The sequence below is a fragment of the Micrasema longulum genome, unplaced genomic scaffold (genome assembly GCF_059751315.1).
Source record: "Micrasema longulum isolate JH-2025_06_02 unplaced genomic scaffold, ASM5975131v1 h1tg000594l, whole genome shotgun sequence".
Taxonomy (NCBI): Eukaryota; Metazoa; Arthropoda; class Insecta; order Trichoptera; family Brachycentridae; genus Micrasema; species Micrasema longulum.
Genome location: NW_028277790.1, coordinates 915,321 through 937,459, shown reverse-complemented (window position 1 = coordinate 937,459; position 22,139 = coordinate 915,321). Strand labels below are relative to the sequence as shown.

The following is a 22,139-nucleotide window of genomic DNA, read 5'->3' as shown; positions in this document are numbered from 1 at the left end:
GGAAATTGAATACACCAGTCCCTTATATATAACGATGATGGGTATTTATCGTCAAAAAGAAGAATTTCATTTTACAGGGAAAAAACAAACTTATATGGGAAAATATCTGTTTGGAAATGACTATTGAAAATGGCTATATATCAAGGTAAACACTTTTATTATATTTATTACTCTTGTCTCTTGTGTGATTCTTCACCTTAGAGTAATAATATTTGGCTGATTTGTATAGCGCCATTTTTGTGAAAAATCACCTCAAGGGCGCTTTACGATTGCAAACTTAAACTTACATTCTAACCAAGCTAAAGCGACATATTATATTTTCTGATTTAAAATTGAGGGTATGATAAACTAAATAAGTAAGATTTTAGTTGGGATCCGAACTGACTGGGACTGTCGACGATTCGTAAGTTTGAAAGCAATAGTGTTCGGGGAGCGCCGGATTTCGACAAGTTTTCCTCTGCCTGAATCAAATGCTGACCTATGAGTAGATTTTCTTTGATACGTATTTTCCCCAATTCAAGGGTCCGATAGATATCTCGGAGCCATTACATGAAAGGATTTGAATACTGTCCAGCAAAGCTTCTATTTTATTCTCTTTGGGCTTTTTAACCAGTGCAAATCTCGAAGATGTTGTGAGATGTGAGCATATTTTTTTAGCCCCGTAGTAAGCTTTGCTGCTGCGTTGAAAACAGATTGAAGTTATATAGCGATACAGAAGTTATATAGAGATACACGAAGTTAGCTACAGATTAGAGAAATACAACGTACCGTAGGTACTTGGGTTGAGCATTGCGAGCATTAACCCAAACCGTCCATTACACGTTTGTTGTTAAACTTAAAACCAATCTAAAAGCAAACCAAAAATTTGAAACGCTTTTTTTCTATGTCATAGAGCTTAAGGGCTTCTCTAGAGAATTATTACTCTTGAGGTTTTCACTCATATATTTTGTATAGTTCTTTCTTGTACCAATGAAGGTAGCGATGCGAATCTGCACTATTTATTATTCCTTGCTAATAAGGTATTTATGTATTATAATTAGATATTTTTTAGCTATGCATTTTCCATTAATTTTCTTAATTAAAATGTTTTTTTTTCCTCCATAAAAATTACATTTGTCGGCCTCGTGGTGTAATGGTCCGCGCGTTTGCCTTCCATGCAAGAGGTCTAGGGTTCGATTCCCGAAATGGTTTGAAATGAAACATTTATTTAAAAGGGTGTTTTTACTGTAAACGGAGCTGGCTGGACAACAAAGGTACATTTTAGCGAGGCGCGACATTTCGGGGTATCTAGAACTGTTGCGGCTCCACCACTCGAAAGGGGCATCGTTGCGATTTATCACCGCACCGGCAGCGCGCAGTGGGAGTGCACTTCGTGGGCTGCACTTGACTTATCATCATTAGTATTGTTTAATTGTTTATTTATGCTAATAAAGGTTTTTATTAAAAAATAAAAAATAAATATCTTCAAGAACGAATTAATATGCCACGAAAATCGCCGATGCCACACGACCTCCACCGAAAGCAATGATCGGCTTGGCCGACTAGTCGGCCAGTCGGCCAAAGTCATAGTCGGCCCGGCCCATCTCTAATAATTATTAAAACATAATTAGTATTTTGGTTCTATTCTCTTGTCGATGAGAGTACTCTCCCGAAATTATGGACATTTTGTTTTTTAAAATATCTTCCACTTTCGAATAACGATGCTTATGCGGAATCCTTTAAAAAATAAACGAAAGTTGTCAAATGTTGAATTTCCCTCTTCATTTCGCGCGAGGATTTTTGTGAGCGGTTGAACTGTCGCCGTATTGCGCTACACATTATAAAATTTGAAATTGTAATAACGGATTCAAAATTAATGGCACGGCTGGTTCGTCAAACGGACGATTCGCGTACTTCCCGTGTAAAACTTAAAGTACCTCTCCATCCCGTCTTCCTGTCTCGTCGGTTGTCCAATTAGGAAGGGTATCATTACACGAGTATCCGGTGACTGACGCTCGTGCTCAACTTTCCATCTACACTCTACATCCAATAGTTCCACACTTCCGACCTGAGGTCGGGAATGCTCTGGTGAATTCAACCCTAATGCGACACTACATATTATACTACGTGGTTTTCACGCGTTTTCATACGCAGGGCCGCGATTATAAAGGCTATATTCATCGGTACATACCGAGACGGTATACTTAACTTCCGTACTACCTCGGTATGTTCCGCCGACTTGTCATTTCGACATCATATGATCGAATCCAACCGATGAATGACCCCGAAAATTTTGTCCGCGTACTTCAATAACATTTAAAATAGTTCTCATTTATATTTTAAAAAGGCTTCTGTGATAAAAAGTGCCCACTTCAAAGCGATTTTAAATTCCGATAAATCCTAATTTAAGCAAAAAATGCTCGCTTGAAAATGATTTTTATATGACTTTTGACTATTACCAAGACGGTATGCTTAACGATCGTTTGTATTTATCTATCGAGCGATTATAAAGCCGGCTCCTTTAACGTCTCGATATATGCACTCAGGAAGATAGTAAATCCGATGGAAAAATATAATTACTAAATTTTTTTTTATAGTGGAAACATTTTTACGTCTATATGCTTTTGTATATTAATTGGACAAAATCTAACCACATTATCTCTGCGTTTAGCCGTTTGTTTTCAAAACTGACAGTTATGTCAAAATTTAATTCGCCTTCAAATTCACTTATTTCTATCTCATATTTTTAATACGCTTTTAGTAAAAAAAAGTGCTAACCTCAGAACCATTAAATATTTAAATGAATCGTAATTAAAGGAAAAATTGCTCGGTGGAATATTTTTTTTTGACACTTTTAATGCGTAGATATGCATATCGAGGGGTACTGGACCCGTCTTTACAAACCGATGTGTAGCATATCAAAACTTGATGGTGGGGGGACCGGTAGAGTATCTTCGCAATCGCTCGAGAGAATTTATCTTCAACTATACCGTCATGGGGAAGGTATGACGCCCTTAGCTTCCCATCATAATCGCGGCTCAGGGAATAAATTTCATTGAAAATGTGACGATTGTTTTTTTTTTTAACAATATCTGTATTATGCATTTTTTGTTAAGGAATTTTACCCTTTAAATATCTCTCATTTCAATATGATGATATATAATATTTTTTTTATTTATATCCCTACAGAGATGAGGTAGAATTTTTTCAAATTTAGGATTATGGATATTCGAGCGTTTACAGGGCTTATGACCTGTCATTGGCTGGGTTAAGTTAATAAAAATATATACCTACTCCCCCTTGGGAGAAAATCCAGATTTGTACAAGTACACGTACCAAAAAATAATGTTATATATAATATTAATTGCTATAGGTATTTCTTGAATCACCGTATTAGAAAAAAATTAGGACTACGTAAATAGCCGGTAAATGGTAATCATTCGAATAGTGACAGGCGCCATGGCGCAGTTGGTTAGACGGCCAACTGTGAAACTTGCGTCGCCGGTTCGATTCCCACCAACTTCAGATAAAAAACTAAGGCAGACTTATTCTCAATTGGTCTGAGTGTTGTGGTGTATTTTGATCAATTCCTTCCACCCACAGACGAGCCCCTGAGACTTAGCTTTAAGAAGGCGTACCCTTTAAAATATAGTAATTGATTGATTTAAAAATGGTCTCTGTAAAAAACTTTTCTCATACAAATTTTGTTCACGAATTTAAATCAACAAGTGGTAAAAGTCGATTTGTCTAGTGTGCGTACGTATATAAATTCTTGTCTTAAGAAATAGGTATACAGAGCCTTACTACACAATATAATAGGAATAACCGAGTGAAACATTATTAATGATAGTATTTTGAACCTTTTTCGTTGACTAAAAATATGTCTTTGTCGTAATCTCTTTCGATTTCGCAGAATTCCTTGACCTAGAATCTGCACGATCTGTCGCGAAACTAAATCGGGCCAAAGCTTTAAACCCTAGCACAACCATGAAACCCCATTATCTACCCATTCCCGTTTCCCGCGTCCCGCGCCAGACTGGTCGGGGATGGTGAGGCGGCCCCGTTATATAGGATGGCCCGAGTGGAGGAGGGGGGCACAAAGGAAACAGCCGCGAGCGAGACAGATCGATAGCGGCGGAAAGGGGACCGTGCAACAGTAGACGGACCCAAACCCGAGACCGTAGACGCAATTGGCGCCCAACCATTGGTGTGGGGCAATGCATTTTTATCAAACTTACCTTTCAAATGACCGGTAAATATACTTTGAACAGAAAATATATGTCTTGTTCAAATTATTTATTCAAAAAAATAAAGCTATTTCACAAAATTCCCAAAAGCGATTTAAAGATAGTACTAAAACAGAACCGTTTTACATTATGTATTATCTTGTGAAGAATGAGAAATAATTAGTAAAATTAAGAAAAGAAAGCTATAGTTTTTTTTTTTTTTAGTAAAAAGAAATATTTGCGTTCTTAAGATTTACCCAAATATTTAATTTTGAGGGCCATTTTCAACGAGTTGTAAATAACTCACTATAAGAAAATGGGAATCAAGTTGGGGTAGAGTAGGATTCGAACCACGGACCTCCGAGACACTAGCCACAGGACCACAACCCGATAGTACTTTGAACATTTTTTATGCGGGGAGAGAAGTACGAAATAGCAGTGTAGGAAGACGACGTATCTCCCGGTTTAAAAACGCAAGAGTCGTTTCACCGTGCTTCCAAATCCTTATTTAGAGCGACCACGGAGAAATTAAAATTGCCACGATGATACTCGTAGCCACCAACCTCCACAGTTGAGTGGCACCATAAGAAGAATAACATTATCTTATGTATGATTATTAAACATTGGTATTTTATTACAATCTGAGTTATATTTCCAGCCTGCTGCTAGACCCGTACGTCTTCCTCGTACGACCTTCTCCCACCTTGCGGTACCGGGCTAGAGGGAGGATTGAACCGCAAATACTTGTGACCGACGCAATAATTTGAACATAATTATTTTCTCTGTAATGGCAGAACATTTTAAGCGTTTTATTATGATGGGTAAATTGTAGACGAGATTTTCTTTGAAAATATGAACAGTAGCTTCATTTTATGTTCGTACTTTGTTCTTGTATAATTTCATCTGAGAATTATTATTAGAAACTCCATAAAACCCTGTCACGAAAGTGAAGAATGACTTTATTATTTTTGAATACGTGCTTGTACATTTAAGTTTGTAAGTGAAAATTCTTGATAAAAGTTCATTGTAATTTATTATATAAATAAAAGAAGAGTGATACTTTAAGCCACAAATTTGGAATATCTAGTGACCGGTTTCATCGCTTTCGAGCACAGGTAAGAATAGAGAATGAAAAATTATATGCGAGTAAATTATTTTTGTCTAAAGTGTTTCAGGTTAACTAATGAGTTGATTTAATAATATTTCTAATGAGTTTAAGTATTGTATATGTATTATTTTTAATTGTCCCATCCATCGTGAGTTTGATTTCTGTCAATTATGATTTCTGAAAAACAAAGGATAAAAAGTCATTAATAAAATTATTACAATGGATATAGTAATGGGGAATACACGTGTGTTAGCTTGTTTATTAAGTAATTCTACGTCGGGTTTATTTTTTAATCTATTAATTTCGAGAATTTCCGGTTTATCAAGTTTATGGCCTTTAGGTGCAATATGAATTATTTTTTCATTTGATTAAAATTATTTATTGACAATTCTTGATGGAATTTAATTAGTTTTTATTTGTTTTTTTTTCATATAACATAATCAATTATAACGTTTTTTATTTAATTCTGGTTCCGAATTTTCATTACAAGATGTTTCACGCCAAAGTAACTTTTTAAAAATTATAATGCTTCGCTTTATACCAAATCAGCATGACATAATTACTGTTGGAAAACGATCTGTAGTACTTAGAAAAAAATCATACTAAATAAATTGTAGCTTTGCGCCCCAGATTGATAAAATATACGACAGGCAGAAGCATTTTTTTATGATATTTTGATTATACCGAACATCAAGTTAAGGGCGTTAAATGTTATTCACATCATCATCGTTTCCCTATCCACATATTGGTGCATAGGGCACTGGGCACTGCATTAGCACTCTAATGCAGCGTATCTATATAATTTTTGGTACACCGAAAGAAAACTGATCGATTTTATACGTCAGGTACCATGGTTCAGAAGCATTATAAAATATTGCAGTGTAGAACCGCCATTAAAACTTATATTTCACGTCCACCTTGCCAGAAATCGAACCGAGGACCTCAAGAATAGTAGGCGAACGCGTAATCGCTACACTACGAGGTGGACTTGTCTCCACTTGATTTCTTTTTTCATGAAGTGTTTAGGTACATTTACCTTAACATTTCTAATAATAACATTTTTTTAAAACAGATAACTCTAAATAACAACGAAAATATATTTTTTTATTGATTAATATAATAACATAATTGATACTTATTTTTTTAAACACAATCTACTTTTTTAATGTTATAACTGTTACTTATAAATATAAATAATAGTAAAATCTTATCGGATTCTATGAATGTATTAGTATGTGAAAAATCCTGTCCACTATGATGCAAATCTCTTAAATATTATTTCCTTATTTTATATATTGTATTTTTGTAATGTAAAATATTCATGAAATAGTCGGTTTTTACGGTCGAGGAAAATTAAGCTTTTAATAATACTATGTATCTCACAAAGCTGATACACACTTAGGCATACAAAACATTGTTCATTATTATATTTGTAAATGTAATATGTACTATCAAGTTAAACACCGGCTATTCATTATTTAATTCTAAGACTGACGGTGACAGCTGACCACATGGTCGAAGACCGGTTTATGAATGACCTTAAAACAAATTTGTGCGCACGTACCATTTGCTGAAATGTGAAAACATTTGGGATTTCTAAAAGAAGTCCCGGGACAGAACGATATTGTATTGTCCACGTGTAAACGGGTATTATATTCGATGAAAAATTAAACTTCATTAAACATATACAGAGCATAACAAATAAAAGCTTGAAAACTCTGGGATTTCTGTCGCGAACGATCAGAGATTTTGACTCTGTCTATGTAATGAAATTTTAGTATGTTGCTTTAGTAAAGTAAATTGAGTTACATGATCGCCTTCTGGGGAACTGGTAACAAGACAGACATAACAAGAATACAAAGACAACAAAATAAAATTCTTAAACTAACATACAACCTACCCTACCTGACCTCTACGACTGAACTGTACAAAAAAACACACCAGTTTGACATAAACTACTTGACTAAAATTGAGACCTTAAAAATTGTGCACAAAATAACACTGGGAAACATACAAGACGACGACATAATATTAGTCAAAAATGCTGACATACATAAATATAACACCAGACAACAAAAACACTATCATATTGAAAAAGCAAAGACAAACACAGGACAGTCAAAAATACTACATAATGGACTTAAACACTACAACGACCTACCTTACTACTTGAAAACTTTTAATGGAGACAAATTTAAAACCAATCTGAAAAAGCACATGATGACTGAACTAACTAGACTAGACGAGACATAAAATGACTAGACAATATTAAATTTCTAATGTAACCCTAACGGGTTTTTTAAAATTGTAAATAAATAAATAAATAAAAAAGTACGTAGCCAACTTGAATAAACTCGGTTATATTGTCACCATATTATAAAGTGCATATAAATAATATCGAAATAGTTCAACATAAATTTTTACGTTTAGTTTATTTTAAATTAGGTATTCCAGTTGAACATATTAATTACTCGTACTTAAACAAACATTTAAATGTGCAAACATTAGAAAATATAAGAAAACTAAATGATTTGTTATTTTTATTTAAAATATTAAATTCGATATTTGACTGTTACAAACTGTTAAAACTAATTAACTTGCGAGTTCCGGGCTGGGTTACCCGATTTAATAAACTTTCAAATGTAAATGTATCTACGATAAACTACAGTGCACACTCGCCAATAAGGAGAATTCATGCGTTTGCAAATGAATACACAAATAATATAGATATATTTAATGTAAAGCTTTTGAATTTTAAAATGCAGCGTAGAAATTTACTATCTTCAAATTGATATACCTAAATAATACTATGTTGATTTCAATTGTGTACCGTTTATTGACTTATATCTGGATTCTAAATTATTATTTATTCTAATTTCTTCTAATTTTAAGACTCTCTTAATATAACTAATACGAAAAAATGCACTTCTGTTCTCTCCACTGCAATATATGTATGCATTATTATGTAAACCCATATATTTTATATTATTGTTATCAAAAACATTTTTCACTTTGTGGTATGACATTTTACACTTATTTGTTTATAAATTTGTATAAACCACTTTATTTTTTTATTTATTTAATTACACTTCGACCGGTTTCGAGGTTACTACCTCATCGTCAGGAATTTAACTAACATATAATTACACGCGTTGCTATTTATATAATAAAATATTGTATGAAAATTTATTTATGTACAATTTACGAATTTATTTACATTTACATTACAATTTACAAATTTATAAACAAATAAGTGCCATATATTTTATACTAATATGTAAAGATGATTTTTTTTTCATATTTTTATTTTTATTTTTTGTTACTTTTGTGTAAAATACATGTCTGTATTTATATGTATATGTACGTATATGTAAAACATGTAAAAGCCTACAAGGCGTTTAAATAAATAAATTTGTAGGACCGTCCAATGTCCCGACATTGTTCCGAGACATTGTCGAACAGGCTATTTTCGCGGAACAATTATTACCCGCACCACTGCGCGCGGCCGCATTGTCCTCTTGTGAACACGCAGGGACAGGACCTAATGACAATAGCGATTTTCCCGACGCGTGTGCATCGCTCCCGCGTATTTTTTCTGCCGAAAATGAATGCAGAAAAAAATCGTGTTCATTATTTAGTTCGTTCTTTAACAATTCTCATATATCTTGGAATAAAAGAAATAACCTTTTTCGTGAACTCGCTCTTAAGAAACTTCGTCGTGTATTCATTTTCGCAGTGAATTGCGGTTGAATTTTCGTATTGTGTAACGTTCTGCAATGCGCGGCCAAGCCGGGACATTTTCCTATGTATTGTCTTGTCCACATGTAAACGAATGCATTTTTCAAATTATTGAGTTGAAATATATCTCTTGTAAAGTTGCCTCTTTCCACCATTTATTATTTATATGTAGGCACCGAATTTTAGTTTTTATTATATTTCCTGAAAGTCGTAATTCATTTCTGCTGGAAAAATGGCAATCGAGTTGTGGTAGGGTGGGGTTTGAACCTTGGACCTTTGATCTGTGAGTTCAAAACACCACCACGGGATCACCATCCGTTTCATTACATATGTACTAAAAATACATCATAATAGCTACATTGAAATAAAAGACAAATATAATATTTTCTTGATATAGCATTAATTTTGTGGTCAAACATTTCATTAAATGTAAGTAAATAATTGAGTATAACCACTTATCTGCTTTTCTGTGTCTACTGGTTTCGAGACTTACCCGTCTCTTTGTCAGGACACTTATTACACTAACATGCAAATCCTACTATACACCTTCACCATAAAAGTAGTTTGCAGAAAAATATAAAACCAACGTGCTGCTAGTAGCTAACACTAGTAAAAGGAAAGTTATTAATGCGTGTAAGTGTTAGCTACTAACAACATGTGTGCTATCAGCACGTTGTTTTTATATTTTTGTGCAACTACTTCTATGGTGAAGGCGTATAGTGGGATTTCCATGGTGGTGTAATTAGTGTCCTGACGAAAACGGTTTAAATACGAAAGTCGGTAAGTGGTTATATACTCATTTGCTTTCAATTATTTACAAACATTTTACAAATATAATAATTACATATAATTATCATTTATGTAAAATATCAAAATTTTTGTGAAAATACTAGCATTTTTTAAAAAACTTTGTATTTAGCGATTTTACATAAAATTAATACGTACATTATTTACCACGGATAATCATAAATTTAATATTTCAAATAGAAAAATTTTAGGAAGTTCAGTGGTTTTTTTAATATTTTTTTGTTAATAAAAGACTACTAATATAAGCTAAATATTTTTTTTTTATGTATCGTATTATTAGCGCTATGATTTTTGGAATTTTTGAGATTTTGTAATTACTCCGCCTCTGACGTCACAAGTTTTAGTCGCAGAGTTCTGCTGATCGATGAGTTGACTTCTATCGGAAATCTATCACGACTCTCTGTTAACGGTTGATTTTTAAGAATTTGTGACCTGGTTCAAAGTAGTTTTTTTTATATATATTTTTTTTCGTACGTTTTCGAAAAACTTCGCTGTACAATAAAAAATGCTCTAATTTTGCCGCGTGACGAAATAGTTTTAGTTTTACGCATCAAAGGACGATACGTATTTTAAAGTTGTGTGTATTTCATGATATTTTCCCCAAGAAAACTGCCTATGACTATGTATAAACAAATACGCCATTATGAAGCAAATTGTGCGTGCAGCCGGTAGCCGGTAGCCGATAGGCGTCCCTCCCCGGAGTAAAGGGGTTGTTCACCCCTGCAGAAGGGTGGGATCAGTTCATTCACTCCGGACCACGTCTGTACGCCGCGCCGTGTAAGTGTGTGTGTAGCACCTGATGTACGTGTACTGTGAATGCAATAGTATACAGTCCGTTCACTTAGCAGTTACGCGCTATGTAGTCAACAAATAGCAACCCTTAACTCCGACGCGACGGGGCATCATAAAAGCAAATAGCTAATTATTACTTTACGGAACTATTTGTCCGATAAAAGTTGCTTTATATTTCGAGGGCTTAAAACCATTTTTTATTTTATTTAAACCATTCGACTTGTTATTCAATAAACCCTTGTGGTTTAAAAAATAGCGTATTTTGCGGACGATAAGACGCATCGGACCACAAGACGAACCCCAATTTTTGGTTGAATTTTTAGAGCATAAAAATGCGTCTAATGGTTCGAAAAATACGGTAAACAGTATATCAACTCATCCGGGCCTAAGAGGGGGTAAGACGGGGATCAAGGGTCCCTCAGGGGCATATTTTCTTTAATGACTTTTTTGTTACTCATTATATTGATTTAATTTTTTTCATTATCTTACCCCACAATGTCAGAATGTATCAAAATTATTAAAATATTTTTCTGCAGAATTCTATCAGTAATAATTCACATTTGTATTTTTCCCGTGCAAGCAGCAAACATACAATTCATCGCTCTACGCTCTACAGTTTAATACATTTTGATACGTTGGTCAGTTCGCACGTGTGCTTCTCGCTATTTGGTCGCTTATTTCTAGCAATAACCACAAAAATCCGGATTTCGTACATTAGATCTTACATATTTTATGAAAAAGTGTGTGAGTTTTGCGGAAAACTCAAAATATTAAGAAACACACTACACCATGATAATCATATTGTCTTTTTTTCGCCGTATTCATAGGATTTTGGCTGGGGTATTCCTGGTACCCCCTCAGGAACTCATGATTTTTTTTCACGCTTAGGCTCGGAAATGTTAATTAAGGATATACAAAATACGTTTAAAATAACGTTCAATTACAATATGACGCATTATAAAATTAGGATGCAAAGTACCAATGTTGTCACCTCTATTTTTAGAGCTATATATATTTTCTTTTTTTACTTTATTGATTATTTTTTGTATGAACACGTAATAGAAATTATGAATAATTGAATACTTTGACGATTAAAACATTATTAAAATGCTATCATATGGGTAACTGAGTTGAATATTTTTTGAGAAGTATCTCTAAAAAGATACAGTATTTGGAGTACCAAAGATACACTGCCAAATCTGAAAAACGTCACTAAAAAAACAAATAATAAAAATTTCATTCCATACCTAATACTGTATTCAAAACAAATTATTACTTTAAAAAAAATTAACTTAAGCACTTTAAGAACGATTAGCAATGTTACCTTTGGTGAATTCTTTGTTGTGTTAAAACGATCGATGACTCTTCTATTAATCATCGTGTTATATTACCTGCGCGGTACCCATATGAGAGTCATCTCAAAATAAAAATATGTTTGTATCGCAATAAAGGTATCGTCACGTTCGTTAAATCGACTCGTAGGGAAATTGATACGTTTACAGTGCTTAGTCACGTCAATAAGGTTCAAATTGCTTTCTGTACTAAGACACTAACAGCATCAAATTAAGAGAAATTAATAAATCAATGAAAATCAATAAAAAGTTCTATTATTAAATGTCAACATAATGCCGAAGTCGTTAAATACACCACGAAAGTTCATTTTAAACGGAGCACACATGACCAAAACAACGAATTTGAAACTCTGAACAGGACCGAGATCTGACCACCTACCATTTCCGCATGATAGAATACAATACGGTGGATCGATATTTATTGTTTTACAATTATTTATTTATAACCAGTACACCACGAGACCGACTAATCTTCAGTCGAATTCTTTTTGCAGGATTTTTACCTGCGAGTACTAGCTAAATTTAAAATATGATTTTAATAAAATTATCATTAAAATCTCTTTTGTTAAGTTTTACTGTATTATTTTAATTGGGTTGTGGTCCCGTGGCTAGTGTTGCGGACTCATGGATCAGAGGTCCTAAGTTCGAACCCCACTCTACCTCAACTTGATTTCCATTTTGTAATAGTGAGTTATTACGTGTTGAAAATGGTCACCAAAATTGAAATATTTGGGTAAATTATAAGAACGCTAATATATATATATATATATTTTTAATAGTATAATTAATTGAGGCGTTTTTATTGATATTTTTATTAAAGCCATTCATTATGGAGTTTTATAAAAAAGGAAACAAAAAATATAAATATTATCAAATTTGAATAGGTACCAACGAATATAATAAATGTCAATCTAGATGAAGATGATATGTGTGTGGCTATTCTCCGTCGGGTATCACGCGGCTGGTTTGTTTATTTAGAAATTCTTGTAATAATGAACAGAATTTAAATACCTATATATGCAATGCCAAATTCGCGAATATTTCTTTCGAGACTTTGGAATTGAATACATTTTTACTTGTTTGCCTAATTTACTACGCTAAAATGGCGAGTGTGGTAAATTCCAATGCTTCTGACTGAATGTTATCTATGACACATTTTTATTTTATTTTATTAATTATTTATCCGTTCTTTTATATATGTATTCAATAGTTTTAATGTTGATACAATAAAATATTAGAAAAAACATTTAAAATCCCATACGAAAACTCCACAAAAAACGTACCGTAGTACCGTATTTACTGAAAAATACGGTAAAGCATTGCCAACAAATCTATCAGTGCCAAAATCATATAAATAAATAGATAAAAATAATGTTAAATAATTTAATTTTTCAATAAGCCAAATTAATTATTACATTTTTATCTAGTTTAGTAACAATATAAATATATTAATGACACCAGATTTAACTTCAAAACTCAATATCTTAAAACGTTTTTTTCGCACATTTCCAACTTTGGCATTGACCCGACGGTACGTTGTGTCCGTTTTTTCCAAATACAACAAATTACTCAATATTATAGCATCATTCATAGCATCTTCACCGTACACTGCGCAAATATCGCGAGCAGCTTTGGCAGCTTTATTTCCTCGATTAGACGCGAACAGAAGAAGGTATCGAAAATGCTCACTTTCGTCTACTTGAAATTCTATTTTGAAGACTTAAATAAAATAATATATGTAGCGTAAAAACAAACACGATGTCTCGTAGAACAGAAAATTTTCTTCCGAATGGCGTATAGCCATAGAAACAAGAATAGTCCAGAAAGAGCGTAGAATCATATTTGAATACATCGGACTGTGTCCAATAATCCCCCCACTATGCCCTACTTTCGCCGCGCGCATTCGTGATGTCGTCGCGTAATGTTGCACGATGGGAAAAAAATCATAACGCAAATGTAAGGTAAAAAAAAGCAATCTGTTAATTTTTCTAAAATTTTATTGTGCACGCGGAAATATTGATTGACACAACAGAGTAGATAAGTAAAGGGTTATTTTTAATAAGAGTAATTGAATTCATGAACTTTAAACATACAATATAAAACAAATTTTATTTGACATAAAATGGATATTTTTATATCATGTTAAATAATATTTAATGTTTTGAAGGTAATGTCGGTCAAATATCCACCACAGAGTTGTTTTATCCGAGGTCCAATTTTCATTATTGTTCTTATTAGATGAGCAAAGTAGGGTAAAAAAAATTATAACCCTGGCAACACTTACGAAATTTCCATTTTGTTTCTTCTACAATCTGACAGATGGAAAAATAATTCATTTTTTAAGTAATGCATTAGCTACTTAAACATTCGTTTGCTAATTACACATGAAATGTGATGCCATCCTGTTTCTTTAAGATCCTATCAGTATTTCTACGCTTTAAAAGGACACAACACGGCATAGTTGAATTCAAATCAGGAGTTGCGTACTGAGTGACATCTACAAAGAAACTAATGGGTCAAAACGTAAACTTACTCATTTATGAGTAGTTTAGTTGCCTTCTGTTTTATGTGCGTATGCGGTTTCTGGACTATTCTGAATTCTATGCGTATAGCCTATACCATTGCTGTTCATTTTGTTCACAAAAACGGAGGCGACTTGTGTTAACACCTAATATTTTTTAAATAGCGTAGGAGTATCAAAATATATTTACGATATCGTATCGTTGTGTGTATAAGTTGTTGCTTGATAACAATACTCGTTTTAATAATAGAATGATCACATAGTAAGTTGTCTAGAATAATTATTCTAGGAACGCGGAGGTCAACACGCGTTATGTAGTTAAGTAAACAGAATACAAAACATCTGTAACGTATTCATTTCGTATTATATTATTATGTAAATATTAAGTATAGGACGATCACGATCACAGTGTGGTTTACAGTAAGTAGATATTATTATTATATCGTCGCCGTTCAGGAAAAAGTCTCTAACCCAAAAAACATCATTTTGAGAAATCGCAATTTAAAAATTTGGAGACGTGACGGAGTGTTTTGTAGAAAAAAGTATGTGTTTAAGTACTAGTAATTTGTACCGTGTCGCAGTCGGCAGTAGACACATTTCTATTAGTTTTTGTAGTATGTAGTGCTGGTTGAGTTTAATTTAAGTCGTCTTTGTTTATGTTATTTGAGTGTCTGTGTATTTTAATTGCCTCATTTATTATTCGTGCACTGTAGTTACTGGGTTTATGTCAAATTTTCGGTTCGAAGGCGAAAAAATGTCTGGTGTCTATAAAGTGCTCCGCTATTGCAGATTTGTCAGGGTGCCCGAGTTTTGTGTTCGTTAATCCTTATCTTTGCTAAAAATAAACATATTGAGTTATTAAGAGTGACCGTGAAAACCTTCGCACCTATTTTCTCCAGTTCTCTTCGTTGAGTTCTGCTGATTGGTGAATTGACTTACCGTAAACCGGAAATCTATCGTAACGCTACTGTCATTGGTTGATTCGAAAGAACTATTGTGCATAATTCGTTTTTAGTCGAATAATTTTTATTGTTTTTTTTTTCATACATTTTTAAGCTCTAACTTTAACCGCGCGTAAGAAAATATTTTTAATATCCAATTTCCAGTAGCACTGAACTTCGTCATTAATAGTCATTTCCATAGTGGTGTAGGGTGAGCAGACAAAATAATCGCGATAGGCTTTCTTAAGATTGATAAAAAATTAGGCCTCTGGCCGTGAAAAAAATACTAAATTATTACCGTAACTTCATCACACATGTCGCCACACATTCATATTTCTGGGTTATTATGCCGTTCCGTACGTAGTTTATATTCCCCAACCTGTCTCTCGCCGTACCGGTTAGATCCACCAAATGAAAATATCAATCGCAGATGAATTGATCGCAAAAACGCGGGATGTTTACGCTTCGTTTCGCTTTCGCGACCACCTACTACTGCGTACGATTCTAATTTCCCGCGTTGTGTTTACAGTGTTGCCACCTTGTCATTCACATTTCCGCTAAAAAAAATTAAAATCCGTCAAATTCCCGTCAAAACTTACACGGATTTCCGCGAGATGTTCCGCTGAATTTGATCACTTTTTTATGAACTAAAACAACTACACGACACTAATTTTTTTTGTTAAATTTTCATGTTCACTCCTAAAATTAAACTATCATCATCATTCCCTTTCTGCACCTAATGGTGCATAGGGCACTGGATTAGTATAGAAATCGCAACATATCTAGTTTTTTTTGTTACATGAAGGTAAGATTAAACTGCAATAAAATTATTAAAGTTAGAATAAATTCTCTTCAACTTCACTTTCCGCCGCCGCCGCCGTTGTTGGTCATCAAACTCAAATGTCGTAGGTGGTAGTAATTCCGAAGTTCGTTACTTTTTAGTTTATCTTTTTAAACATATCTTTTTCCTTCAATTCCGCCATTTTGAAAATCTCGTCAAATACGAAATTATCCCGCCCGAGGGGCACTCCGATCCGCTAAATATGACGGTAAATCCGTCAAGATCACAACACTGTATGTTTACGTAAATAAGCTTCAATGTTTCGGTGACCGATGCTTGTGTCAGTGTTTGACAATAATTTGTTTTACTGGAACATAATATTATTTCATTCGTTTCATCTATTGGTGTTTATTGATTTATTAGGGATGAATATTACAATATGAGAATAGTTGAAAACATTAAAAAAGAATAAAAGAATAAAAGAAGCATTGACAAACATAAGAGACATCGAGACAAGATCCGGGCCCCGATTGCAATGGGAAGTTAACATTTATTTTTAGCTTTTAGCAATAAGTCCGCCAAAGTACTTATTATTTGTGCTTGATGTTTTAAATAAATAATAAATAAACTTATTTTCAATTTTATCTACGAAAACCAGAAAATGCATACATTTTTTTCTTCTAAACATGTTCAATTATAGGTTACCGACGAAGATACTTAAAATGTTCATGCAAATATACTCATTTTCGTACACAATTATCGGTTTTTCTTTACAGACAGTCGAAGATAACTCTGTTAACTTCCCATTGAAATAGCTCTATCTTCATGTATAATATGAAGGAAGGGCGATATTTCACATTGTTTATTTTATTTTACATTATTGTCAATTTTAGTAACCGAATACGTACTGTTTGATGTTAAATGATGATTTGATGTACAGAGTGCCAGCTGTTAGTATTTAGGCTAAATGTTTTCATAAATAATTGGCAAAACTCTCTTTAGTTTTGCTAATGTTAGTGTCTAGTGGCAGGGGAGAATGGTCTATATAAGCGATTTTGCGCAGCTTACCATTATATTTGACTATCCATAGTAATGTTTTACGGTAACTTTACTTACAGAAAAACAAACAAATTATTATTTTTTCTTATAAATAAAAATATTAATAATACGCGCCTAGCACCAACAGTGAGTCACAAAACTAGCCGATTATTCCAGCATATTTATTCATACAAATAAGTATACTATATTTTGAACATCTTAAACCCAGTCGTGGTTTTTTAGTCGCGGAGTAAGCTTGCAGATTACACAAATTATTTGAAGATTCTCGCTTTGGAAAACAGTATTTCGAACATTATTTCTTAAGGGCTACTTTTCTTTGACATATGACCACAATTTCTTTCATGCAGTCATATGACTGCATGAAAGAAATGCCACAAGAATGCCACAAGAAAATGCCACAATACCTAATACGTACTGAATTCATTGTGTTTTTTTCATTATACATTTTTATATAAGTTATGAATTAAAGTAATGGATAATATAGCTACATAATATAATATATCACGAACTTAATAATAATCGTCGTTTGAGTTCATTTTCATAGATGGGAGATGTTGTTGTATCAAACAGAACCACAGAAAAAAAGCAATTTGTAGTACTTATATTATGTACTATGTAGGTACAAATTTATGATACTTTTTATAGCTTACCTGTAAATCAAATCACCGTTCGCCACTGGTGGCTGGTTAGCAATATAAAATGACACGAGTTTGAAAATAAAGGAAATAAGAATTCCTCACCGCATTAAATTTAAGAGAGAAAAACAACAATATATTTTTTTCTGAATAGTATTGTAAAAGTGAAGATCCGTACTAATCCGATGATTGTGAATTTAACAAACACCGTGGCCGATTTGTCCCCGGCCGGGGTCGTCCAGAGCAGATGACACGCGACACGGTGAAATCAGGGCGGATAAGCTGCCTCCTTAAGGGCGCGACGGTGGGCCTGGCTTGGACACGTGTTAAAAAAAAAAAAGGCGTGGAAAAAGAAGAAGATTGATGGCAAGGCCTCATGACGTACTTGTTACATTTGCGTTCGTCCACCATCGAATAAATAAGAAAATAAAGAATAATGAAATAAAAATCCATCACCCGTGTACGTAAAACTTGAATCGGGTTGTGGTCCCGTGGACTCGCGGGTCAAACGTCCGAAGTTCTAACACCACTCTACCCCAAATTGATTCCCATTTTCTAATCATCATCATCATTCCCTTTCCGCACCTAATGGTCCATAGGGCACTGCATTGATACACCAATAGCCGCGTATCTTGATCATTTTTTTAACATAAAGATAAGATTATTAGTCTAACGCTTCAAGTTCCAGTCAAGGAACAATAAAATATTGTATTTTAAAATCACCTTTTTACTATACATTATAATAAAATAACTTTTTTTAGCTACTATTTTTTTTAGTTATAAAGGATTAAAAACAGACAAATTGGAAATCTTTTTTTTTCAAAAATTTCTGATCTTTTGCTTGTTTATTTCCTTTGAATATTTTAATGTTTGATCCAGTTCAAGCTTTCTTTACGTATTGGGTGTTAACATACGCAAGTTGTGTCTGTTATTTTTCAAACTTAAAAATGAGTACCAATAGTTTAAAAAAATGGTAAATGTCGATTGAAAGAAAATTTTCCGCTCTACAAGATAATGTGTTTGCTTTTTCGTTACATATATTATTTTATTTGATTCGAAGCCTTCAAAATGAAATATTTAGTAGACAAAAGTGAGTAATTTTCGGAACCGCGTTCAATCGAAGGGAATAAAGATGACAAAGCTACTCGCGATATTTGCGCAATATGTGAGGACAAGGTGAGGATGCTAAGAATTATCAATAATTTTATTTTTATTTTTAAAAGGAATAACCCGCTGAGCCTCTATTTTGAGGCTAGCAGTTAAAAATTAAAACAGCGATTCATAATAAGAAAACAATAATACATAACCAAACAAACAATATTTCTTTTAGTCGACTCCTGCCTGGTTTCGAACGTATCCATCTCACGTTACCATCCTTTCAAGAAAAAAGACTCGATTTATTTGTTTCATTGGCAGCATACTGATAAGATAAAATAAAATAAACCTCGAGAAAGAAGCTTGTTTAGCTTTGAAATTGGTCGGTAGAAAAAAAAGTTCTGGTTAAAAACAAAGTTGTTTTATTTATTTATTTATTATATGCACGGTTTTTCAGAACCAGACCGCGAAACTTAAAGGAACATTCCTCATGGTAAGCTTTAAAAAAAAATCCTCTCAAAATGGAGTAAATCTTTAATTTCTCGGACTAGCACCCCTACCCCTCCCTGACAAAAAAAATGCGACAATAACATATTTGATTAACGAAGCGATACGCACCAGACGTTGTCAAGAGAATCGGCTGGGTAGGAGAGAGGTAGGGGTTTGTGGAGGGATTTACTACATTTTGAGATTACTTTTTTTTTTTAATGACTTTTTGGAAAAAAATTATTAGGGATTTTTTTAAAGCTTACCGTGAGGAATGTTCCTCTGAAGTTTCGCGATCTGGCCCTGAAAAATTGTATAAGCCAATAACAACAGGTATATGAATAAACATGTGTACAAGAAACTGAACAAAAATAACATAAAACTTTGTAGCAACGACAAACAAGAGCAATAAAATAATGGTAGTCAATATATTCACAAACGATTAACATATAAGACTTCGAGCTAACCCATGCCTATCCATCTACTTTCCTTACTGTATTCATGGCGAAGAAATCTGCGAACAGCCGGAAGATTTATCCCAAAGAATTCCAATTGACATTCGAATTCCAGTTCGCGAATTTATGATGCCCTGCAAAGTTTCACATGAGATTCCAACTTGAAACGGTAGTGTTATTGGAACTCTGGCCTAGTAAGTTTAGTGTTTATTTCGTTGCGTTGTGTGCCAAGTGGGTTGTGGGTGTATAGGTGTATGGGTGTATGGGTGTATGGATGTATGGACGGGTGTCACGCGGAGTTGAACCAAGTTCCGACCAAGGTCTCCGCTTCCCGCGTTACGCCGCGCCGCCAACCCCCGCCAACCCCCGCCACGTGGGTGTGTGGGTGTGTGTGTGCCGTGTGCCGTCTGCTCGTGCCGTGTTTTCCCGCCGAAATCGATACAATGCGGAGAGCACCCTTACTTCGTAAATAACATTGTTCTCAATTATTTAATCGTTTCTTGTAGATGCCGGGGATGCGTGTTAAAATAATTGTGTTTTTTTTGTACCGCAACAGGCCATGAGGCCAAATTACAGCGGTGAATTACGGTACTGAACCTTAGGCTTGAGAAAAACATAGAATTTTTTTGTTCTCGCCGAATCGAACCCACAATCTTCCGTGTGTGAGTCAAGCGTCTTAATCACAACACTACGCAGTTTTTATCAGGTCATGGTAAATTTAATGACAAATTATTTGTTTTCAATATTGTTGATTCCTCTTCGTGCTGCTGCGGATATCCTAATCAGTCTTCCGAACACATTCTGTGGCCTTGTCCCTTTCCCCCTTTCTATGATTACCGAATGGAGCTTCTCGCTACTATCCGTGGCCCTGTTATAGGTCGGATGTGCAAATGTGGTAGCTTCCAAAAAGAATTTCGAGGCTTTTAAAAAGTTTTGTAATCATTTCGGCGAATTGATCATGTCTAATCAATTAAATCCCAGTCAGTGAAGAATTCCCTTCCCTCTTTCTCAATCCAATGAAGTGCATATTATGTACTTCTGGGTGCCATTCTTGCTACCAGATCACAGAGAGCTCCTTCGGGCAGCTTTTCTCGTTCGGCAACGCGCAACTGTTCTGTGTATGTGGGGCAGTGGGCACCGCCAAGAAGACTTATGTCCTCAGATGCGGTGTGCGGTATGTGGTGGGCAAGTTGTATTTTTTTTGTTAGTTATTAAATATTGTAAGCGTATTAGCATACTCAATAAACAATGTTTTGAAATTGTCTAAATCACGAAGCTCTGTACATGCCTAGACTTCTATATTTCCTTCTCTACAATGTTCTCAATCTCTGTTGTAGTATGTTATTATTAACAGCTCCCCAGGGGGTTGAATCCAGTTCATGTCTACAGAAATTTGGACAAACTGAAAACATTTTTGATTCTAAGAGTAAGACCCGAAACAGCAATGTACTGAGTTTTGAAAATAGATCTCTCAGTAGAATCTTGGGTGTGCGGTGGTTTGGTTTCGTAAAAATAAGGGAACGGGCGCAGCAAACTCCAGTGACAACCCTCATCAAGCGGAGGCGATACTGTGGCTGGGCCATATACTGCGGATGCCTCCCGGGAGCCTTAACCTCGCTTGCCCGCTTTACAAGGCGTCGGGTTCTCGACGTCCTGGACGTCCGCTGCTGACTGACCGTCGGCAGCTCATACCGGGACTACGGGACGTGAACCCGAGATAGATGTCTGGATGCTCTTTGTGGACAGCATATGCTCCAACCAAAAATATTAATGATGATGATGATGAATTAAAACAAACAATCACCTCGTCTTTGCATACATACCTCTCTTCCTCTGCATTCATATATCTCATGCACGCGCGCCGATTATTCCGACTTTTGACCTATCTTCTATCTTCAAGTATTTGTTGCATTTAATCGTGCCATGTCTTTTTTGGTCTTTCTCAATTTCTGCTTCCATCGACATTCGCATTGTAAATCTTTCAACCGTTTTTCGCCGCCCATTCGCTCCACGTGTCCAAACCAACGCAGAACTGCTTTCTTGATTTTGTCGATAATACTTATCTCAGCTTTGCATAGTGCGTAACTAGTTAAATAAATAATGTCAAATACAATAGGGTCGTTATTCGCACTTAACGGTGTATTACATTAACAATTATAAAAAT

At 34.4% G+C, this 22,139-nt stretch overlaps 1 protein-coding gene across 2 annotated transcripts in view; it reads left to right on the top strand.

Annotated features, from left to right (window-relative positions):
• Positions 1 to 22,139, top strand: part of LOC148280336 (uncharacterized) — a 131,082-nt gene that overhangs the window by 98,059 nt on the left and 10,884 nt on the right. The window lies entirely within an intron of this gene.